The 7,788-nt window shown below is 43.8% G+C and overlaps 1 non-coding gene across 1 annotated transcript; it reads right to left on the bottom strand.

Annotated features, from left to right (window-relative positions):
- Positions 1-3,050: 3,050 nt before the first annotated feature.
- LOC116641452 lies at positions 3,051-3,154 on the bottom strand. The gene has a single exon (XR_004301172.1). It is a non-coding gene; the product is annotated as a U6 spliceosomal RNA (small nuclear RNA).
- Between the last annotated feature and the right edge of the window lie 4,634 nt (positions 3,155-7,788).

Genomic DNA, 7,788 nt, shown 5'->3' with positions numbered 1-7,788 from the left:
ATCGTGGACAGAGCTGCTACCCACATTTCTGTAGACGTTTTTGTGTGAATATACACTTTCATTTCTCTTGAGGCCATACCGAGGAGAAGGATTGCTGGATCTTTTGGCAAAACTGATTTTCGGCTAGGGCGGGTTTTCTCGCCGCCCCTCCCCCATCCCTGCTAGTAGATCTGTAGTAGTTTCTCACTGTGGGTTTGCTGACAACACTTTTTTATTGTGGGAAAACACACATCACATAAAATTGACCATTTGGCCATTTTTTAAGCATATAATTTAGTGTGGCATTAAATACAGTCAGCACATTGTGCAGCTGTGAGTATAGTCCATCTCCAGGGCTTTTGCATCATCTTGAACCCCACTGGTGAAGCAGAAACTTCCTATTTCCAACTCCCCCATGCCCCAGCCCCTGGTAACCTCGCTCCTACTCTCTGTCCCTATAAATCTGCCTGTTCTAGGTACTTCATATAAATGGAATCATACAGCATTTGTCCTTTTGTGTCTGGTTCATTACCATAACATCTTCAAGGTTCATCCATATGGTGGCAAGTGTCGGGACATCATACCTCTTGATGGCTGAATAATATTCTGTGGTGTGCATAGACCACATTTTTTAATCCATCTATTGAGGGACAATTGAGTTACTCCCATCTTTTGGCTATTGTGAAAAGCTCTGCTGTGAACTTGGGTATGCAAATACCTGTTTGAGTCCCTGCTTCCCATTCTTTTGGACATTTCACTATGGTTTTTATTTACAATCCTCCGTGGCTAATGGTGTGCTTGTTTGTAATCTCTGTATCTCCTTTGGTGAAGTGTCTGTTGAAATAATTTTGTTTATTTTTTTATATGGGTTGTTGGTGTTCTTATAGTTGAGTAGTGAGAGTTATTTCTAGAGTATGGACACCATCCTTCGTAGGACGTACGATTTACAAATGTTTTCTGCCAGTCTGTATCTCATCTTTATTCGCTTAGCTGAGACTTTCACGAAGCAAAGGTTTTTTTTAATTTCATGAAGTCCCCTCTATGATTTTTTTCTCCTATTAATTGTGTGTTTGGCATCATAGCTAATGTTCTGCCTAATCTGTGGTCACAAAGATTTTCTTCCAAAAAAGTCGTAATTTTGCATGATATATTCAGATCTATGATCCAGACTGAGTTAGCGTTTGTATTAGGGGTGAAGCATAGGTTAAGGCCCAACAATTTCTGCATCATGTACTTCAAAAGTCTGTTGTTATGTGCATAGACATCTAGGATTGTTATGTCTTCGTGGTGAATTGACACTTTGATCTTTATGTCATGTCCCTCTTTATCCCTGGTAGTTTTCCTCGCTCTGGACTCTACTATGACATTAATGTGGCCACTCCAGATTCCTTGACTTGTATTTGTGTATCAGTTTATCCTTTGATTTCTTAACCCACCTCTATCATATTTGAAGCTCATTATAGACAGCCTATTGTTGGGTCATGGATTTTAATCCATTTTGACAATTTATCTTTATTCTTTCCTGTGTTTAGACCATTTATGTTTTATTTTGTTGTGTAAAGAACACTTAACATGATATCTACTCTCTTAACAAACTTGTAAGTGTAAGGTCTATTATTACTGACTATAGGGAAGCCATTTGCATTTATTTTTTTGACAGATATTACAGCATTTTATTTTTATTATTTTCTTCTAAATTTTTATTTAAATTCTACTTAGTTGACATATAGTGTAATACTGGTTGCAAGAGGGCGCCTGGGTGGCTCAGTTGGTTAAGCGACTGCCTTCAGCTCAGGTCATGATCCTGGAGTCCCTGGATCGAGTCCCGCATCGGGCTCCCTGCTCGGCGGGGAGTCTGCTTCTCCCTCTGACCCTCCCCCCTCTCATGTGCTTGCTCTCTCTCATTCTCTCTCTCTCAAATAAATAAATAAATAAATAAATAAATAAATAAATAAAAATACTGGTTGCAAGAGTAGAATTTAGTGATTCATCACTTACATACAACACCCAGTGCTCATCACAAGTGTCCCCCTTAATCCCCACCCCCATCTAGCCCCTCCCCCACCCACCTCCCTCCATCAACCCTCAGTTTCTTTTCTCTTTCTTTTCTCAGTTTCTCTTATGGTTTGTTTCTCTCTCTCTTTTTACCCCTTCCCATATGTTCATCTGTTTTGTTTCCTAAATTCTATGTATGAGTGAAATGATATGGTATTTGTCTTTCTCTGATTGACTTAATACACTTTAGCTCCATCCACGTCATTGCAAATGGCAAGATTTCACTCTTTATAATGGCTGAATAATATTCCATTGTGTGTGCGGGGCGCCTGGGTGGCTCAGTCGTTAAGTGTCTGCCTTCAGCTCAGGTCATGATCCCAGGGTCCTGGGATCGAGCCCCGCATCGGGCTCCCTGCTCCGCGGGAGGCCTGCTTCTCCCTCTCCCACTCCCCCTGCTTGTGTTCCCTCTCTCGCTATCTCTCTCTCTGTCAAATAAATAAATAAAATCTTTAAAAAAACATATTCCATTGTGTGTGTGTCCATATACATATGATATACATACACACACACACACACACACACCCCACATCTTCTTTATCCATTCATCAGTCCATGAACACTTGGGTTCTTGCCATAATTTGGCTATTGTTGATAATGTTGCTATGAACATTAGGGTGCATGTATCCCTTTGGATCTGTATTTTTGTATCCTTTGGGTAAATACCTAGTAGTGCAGTTGCTGGATCGTAGGGTAGTTCTATTTTTAACTTTTTGAGGAACCTCTATACTGTTTTCCAGAGTGGCTGCACCAGTTTGCATTCCCACCGACAGTGCAAGAGGGTTTCCCCTTTCTCTGCATCCTTGCCAACACCTGGTATTTCTTATGTGGCTAATTTTAGCCATTCTGACAGGTGTGAGGTGGTATCTCATCATGGATTTCATTTCTATTTCCCTGATGATGAGTGATGTTGAGCATCTTTTCATGTGTCTGTCAACCATCTATATGTCTTCTTTGGAAAAATGTCTATTCATGTCTTCTGCCCATTTTTAACTGGATTGTTTTTTGGATGGTCGAGTAAAAATATGGAATACTTCGCGAGTTTGTGTGTCATCCTTGAGCAGGGGCCATGCTAATCTTCTCTGTGTCATTCCAACTTTAGCGTATGTCTGCTAAAACAAGCACTACATTTAATGTAATTATTGGCATGTCTGGATTTGTTCTACCGTTGTATTATTATTTTCTATTTGCCTTTTTTTAACCTACATTTGTCTTTTCCTGCCCTTAAAAAATTATCTGAAAACTTCTCAGTGTTCTGTTGTAATTTATCAGTTGGGTTTTTTGACTATGTGTTTTGTGCATGCACTTTTTTAGTGGATTGTGTGGGGCTAACAAGTATATCTCTAAGTTTACCTGATAATCTATGTCATGTCAATATTTTACCACTTCGGGTAGAACATAGATCCTCACCAGCATGTTCATCCCTTTCCCCGCTGCCTTTATGTTATAGTTGTCACAGGTATCAGGCCCAAATACACTGAAAATCCCACTAGACAATGCAATTTTTTTTGTTTCAACTATCATGCATATCTTTTAAAAATTAAAAAGAAAAAAATTTGTGTATTTGCCTAGATATTTATCATTTCTGTTGCTCTTCCATCATTCCCAACATTCCAAATTCCCTCTTGCTTCATGTCCCTCTTGCCTGAGAACTTCTCTAAAGCAGTTCTGCTGGTCGCAGATTCTTTCTTTTCCTTCATCTGAGAAAGTCTTTATCCTTCTTGAAAGATATTTTTGCTGAATTGACACCTTTTTCTTTCACTGAATTAAAAATGTGTTTCCACTCCCTTCTGGCCTCCATAGTTTCCAATGAGAAATCTGCTGTCATTCTTTTTTCGCCTTCAATATTTTTTTGATAAGGGAGGTTCCTTTCTCACCGCTCTCAAGATTGCTCTCTTTGTGTTTAACAGTTGGCACTTAGACTATGATGTGTCTTGGTGTAGATTTCTTCAAGTTTAAACTGTTTGAGGTTCACTCAGCTTCTGGAATCCGTGGGCAGGTTTGTGTCTTTTGCCAGATTTGGGGAGTTTTCAGCCATCTTTCTTTTGACTAATTTTTATGCTCTGCCCCTCTGTTCTCTCCTTCTGGGAATCCAGCCAATGTCATGAATGTTAGATCTTCCGTTAGAATCTCATGGGCCCCTGAGACTCTGCTTCTTGTTTGCATTTATTCCCCCCTTTGGTCTACTTCCTCTCTGTTGTTCAGGATGGGTGATTTCATATGTTCTATCTTCCAATTCATCATTCTTTCTTCTCTCCTCTGTATTCTGCTCTTGAGTCCGAGCCCATCCATTGAGTTTTTAAATTTCAGTTATTGTTTTTTTCAGTTCTGAAATTTCCACTTCGTTCTTTTTTATATCCTCTCTTTCTTTGCTGAGACTTTCTTTTCTTTTTTTTTTTTTTTTTACTTGTTTTGAGTGTGATCGCAGCTACTCACCAAAGCCTTTTAATGATGACTGCTTTAAAATCTTTGACACATCATTGGAAGACCTCTGTCTCATTTCAGTGTTAACATTTATTACTTGTCTTTTTTCATTTTCTTTGGGATCTGCCTGGCTCTAGGTATGACCACTGTTTTGTTGTTTGTTTGTTTGTTTTTTAATTGAAACCTAGACATTTTGGGTATTATATTATGAGGCTCTGGGTCTTATGTGAACCTGTTTTAGCTGGCTTCCTCTGACTTTGCTTCGGTAAGGGGATGAGATGAGAGGTACCATTTCATTGTTGCTGCCTAATGGAGAAACAAGTCCAGCCCCCACCTGAGGGAGCTGCTCCTTGTTAGTGCTGGTGGTCAGAGTTCCAGCTCCCCAGTGAGCTCCCACCGATGCCTCCCTGGCTAGAAGAGGTGGGAGTGCCTTGGTCCTGCTCCCCACATGGCCTCCACATACACTGCAGCAGTGAGGGGAGGGAGTCACCAGCCAGCAGGAATGAAATTCCTGGCCCCCTAATTGTCCTGATATAAACCCAGCAAAGTGTGTGGAGGTGAGGTGCCCCAGTACAGCCTGGTGAGGGAAGAAGTTTTCTCCCTAATTGGCCTTTTGCTGGCCGGGGCAGTGTGGTGCCACTGTGGTTTTGGTGGTATTGAGCTGCAGAAGAATAGTTATTGTCTAAAAGTTTTCTGTCTTGTTAAGCTGTCCCTTTTCTGGTCCTTTGGCTCAAGGCAGCAGGCTTTTGTCGAGTTTTTGTGTCCTTACCCACTGTTCATTTCCAGGTTGCTGGCTTTTCAACTACAATATAGGAGGCCGAAGGAAAACCTGGGGAACTCACCACCATGGCATTCCTTGGGTCCTGAGATCCACAGCAGCCTTCTTCTCTCTGCTTTTTTGGAGTCTTCTTATGTTTTATGTATAATGTTCAGGGTTCTTAGTTGTACTTGGAGGAATACAGAGAAGTATGTCTCTGCTCCATCTTCCCCAAAACAGAAGTCATTAAATTTGATAAATACCACCAGTAGCCCTCCAAAAATGTTGCTGGTTCATCTTTTTTTTTTTTTTTAAAGGTTTTATTTATTTGACACAGAGACAGCCAGAGAGAGAACACAAGCAGGGGGAGCGGGAGAGGGAGAAGCAGGCTTCCTGCAGAGTTAGGGTTAGGGTTAGGGTTAGGGTTAGGGGTTAGGGTTAGGGTTAGGGTTAGGGTTAGGGTTAGCACACCCAGTCTGTGCATTTATGAGGTAGACTCATGCCATCTGTAGAAACTCAAAGCCTGCTGCCTTGAGCCCCAGAAAAGGGACAGCTTAACAGAGCAGGAAGCCTGATGCAGGGCTTGATCCCAGGACCCTGGGATCATGACCTGAGCTGAAGGCAGACAATCATCTGAGCCACCCAGGCGCCCCTGGTTCATCTTGAGCTAGGAAATGGTATACCCTGAGTCTGCTTTAGACTTAAGGACTTAACCAACATCCGGTGCCTGCCTATTGTAATTAATCAGTGATGGATGGATGGATGGATGGATGGATGGATGGATGGTTGATGGTTCGATGAACGGAATACAGGAAAGGCCATCAGGAGGCCAGTACACAGTCCAGACAAGACATCACAGCATCAGCATCAGTATCATCATTATGATGGCCATAATACAAATAACAATTACTGAGTTCTTCTACTTTGCCAGGTAAACATTTCTGCCACATGATCTCATTCAATCCACAAACGAGATATGTCCATTGAGAAAGGAGGAAAACATGGGCAGAGAGACATGGTACTGAGCTGAGATTCAAGACCAGAGACCCCTGGTTCATGGACCCAAGATGCCCCCACTGTTCTCTCCCACTCAGTTGCCCAACTGTGAGAAGGTGGTGTACTGTAACTTCCTGGGAAGACACACAGACACCTAGAGGACAGAGGGGACCCACCTTACAAGAAAATGCAGGCAAAGGGGATGTATGTCAGATGACCAAGCCAGAACATCCTGCTGATGATCAGAGGTTTTCCTGCCCTGGGGAATGTTGGTTGAGCAAGTTTCAGAATCTCCTCCCTGAGATGGAAACCCAGGCTGTGCTGTATTTGTGTATTCAACAAATATCAATCAAGAGTTTGCTCTGTGCCGGGTGCTGAGGGTATACTGTAAGCAATGGGACAAATGCGATTTTTACTCCAGGGACATCACAGGGTCTGAAATCACCCTCCCCCACCCCAAGTCCACCCTGTTGAAAGCAGAGGGGCAGAACCACTCCCTGGTGCCCACCAGATGCCCTGCCCCACACTCAGTCCTTCAGTCCCGAAGATTCTATGAGTAGCAGTGAATATCAGTGGTGGGCATCCAGACCATGGGAAGGGGAGCAAGTTGGAAGCAATGTCCCTGGGGTTTGGGGGACGCTCAGCTCTGGCTCTAGCTTAGGGTCAGAAGAGAGAAAGCCCACGCCCCCAACTTAGCACACCCAGTCTGTGCATTTATGAGGTAGACTCATGCCATCTGTAGAAACTCAGCTGCCAACCAAGCCAGGCAGCTGGGTTTCCTGGGGGTCCTCAGGCCTGCCTGCAGCCCTCCTCTGACTCTGTTTCCCCAACTATTAATAAATAAGTGCATACATTCCTCCTTCTTTTCCTCTCTTTCCTCCTTCTTTCCTCTCTTCTCCTCCGTTTGGTGAAGTTGGGAGGCAGTGTTTCCCCTAATACCTGAGGCTCTGGAATCTTCATTTCATTTCCAGGGAGTGAGCATCTATCCTGTGCCAATCCCAGATTCACCATGTGTGTTGACATCTGGGTGCCGAGGCCTGGCCTCCCACAGCAGCGCAGAACACCAGCCTGCTTTGTATGTGGCACTGCTAGCCAGGCCTGAGTCCCCATTCTGGCACTGGAGACTGGAGTGGGTCTGCCCAGTGCTGCCAGGATGGGAGGCTGGTCGCCGTGGTGATGCCGCTCCACTAGCACTGCCGTCCCGCACTGGGGCCACTCAGACAGACCTGTATGCAAGTCCTCTTCACTGTCCTAGGACCCCCACCCCACCCCCTGCAGCATGGGGAAGGGTTCTGGAAAGGATCTCTGCACACTGTCACATGCCACGTGGTCACCAAGAGGCTTATGATGGTGGCTTGTTCCAAAGAGTCAGCGTAGAGCCAAGATTCACTGTCTCCGTCTACCTCAAGGGGCTCCAAACTTTCCCGACTTCCTTCTGCATAGACCTCATCACCGTTCTAACTACATAGGTGCTGCTACAATTATGGTTTTGGGTCTCTTTGCCCCGCTGGAAGGTATGTTCTGTAAGGGCAGGGCCCTCATCCCAGCACGTTCTCCAGAATCCCCCCAGCTGGGTACAG

The sequence above is a fragment of the Phoca vitulina genome, unplaced genomic scaffold (assembly GCF_004348235.1).
Source record: "Phoca vitulina isolate PV1807 unplaced genomic scaffold, GSC_HSeal_1.0 scaffold21, whole genome shotgun sequence".
Taxonomy (NCBI): domain Eukaryota; kingdom Metazoa; phylum Chordata; class Mammalia; order Carnivora; family Phocidae; genus Phoca; species Phoca vitulina.
This window is presented reverse-complemented; position numbering and strand designations above follow the sequence as displayed.